Consider the following 840-nt stretch of genomic DNA (forward strand, 5'->3'; position numbering starts at 1 on the left):
TGACCCCGACGTGATTTGAACACGCAACCTTCTGATCTGGAGTCAGACGCGCTACCGTTGCGCCACGAGGTCGTCCGTTCTGACTGTCCCCCCACCAAACAACAACAACGGGAAAAAAATTTTTTTAAAAAGTGTGTGCGTGCGTGTGACGAACGTGATCATTTATAGAAGTTCACCACAGATCTGTCTGCTTTCCTGAGGAACGTTAGTCCTTAGCTCAACACAGAGCCCACGTGGAGCTCTGCAGCTGAAGCAACAAGAAGTGTCATAAAAACAACAATCGTGAAAGAGAACAGTCCAAAGACTGTCCGTGGTTCTAAATTGCTCATATTGTGAATGTGAGTATGAGTGAGTCTCTGTTAGTCCACTGGCCCTATTGAAGGTGGGATAACTGGGATCTGCTAAAGAACTGCAAGGTGCAGGTGGCCGCCACTCCCTGAGCCTGGCTCTGCTGGAAGTTTCTTCCTGTTAAAAGGGAGGGTTGTTTTCTTCCCACTGTCGCCAATTTGCTTGCTCATAGGGTGGTCATATGATTGTTGGAGTTTTTTCTGCTTTCTTTTTATTATTGCAGGACCTTGTGTCAGGGTCCTGGGACTGGGCGACCCAGGACCCCTGGGCAGTCATGGGTCCTCCTTTCCCACATTCCCCCACGGTCTGCCGTCGCAGCCCGTGACACCTTGACCTTATAATAGAAAGCATCTTGAGGCAACTGTTGTTATAATTTGGCATCAGAAAAATCAAATGGAATTGCACTGAATTGAAGCGTGTAGGTGAGTGGACTCGAAACTCTACTTTCCTTGTTTGTTTATTTACATTTCCTGTACAGCATGGTGAGATATT

The 840-nt window shown here is 47.3% G+C and overlaps 1 non-coding gene across 1 annotated transcript; it reads right to left on the reverse strand.

Moving 5' to 3' along the window:
* Nucleotides 1-72, reverse strand: trnaw-cca (transfer RNA tryptophan (anticodon CCA)). Its single transcript has one exon. It is a non-coding gene; the product is annotated as a tRNA-Trp (tRNA).
* Between the last annotated feature and the right edge of the window lie 768 nt (nucleotides 73-840).

The sequence above is a fragment of the Diplotaxodon limnothrissa genome, linkage group LG18 (assembly GCF_057381915.1).
Source record: "Diplotaxodon limnothrissa isolate DT_005_m linkage group LG18, D_limnothrissa_male_GT1.1, whole genome shotgun sequence".
NCBI classification, from domain to species: domain Eukaryota; kingdom Metazoa; phylum Chordata; class Actinopteri; order Cichliformes; family Cichlidae; genus Diplotaxodon; species Diplotaxodon limnothrissa.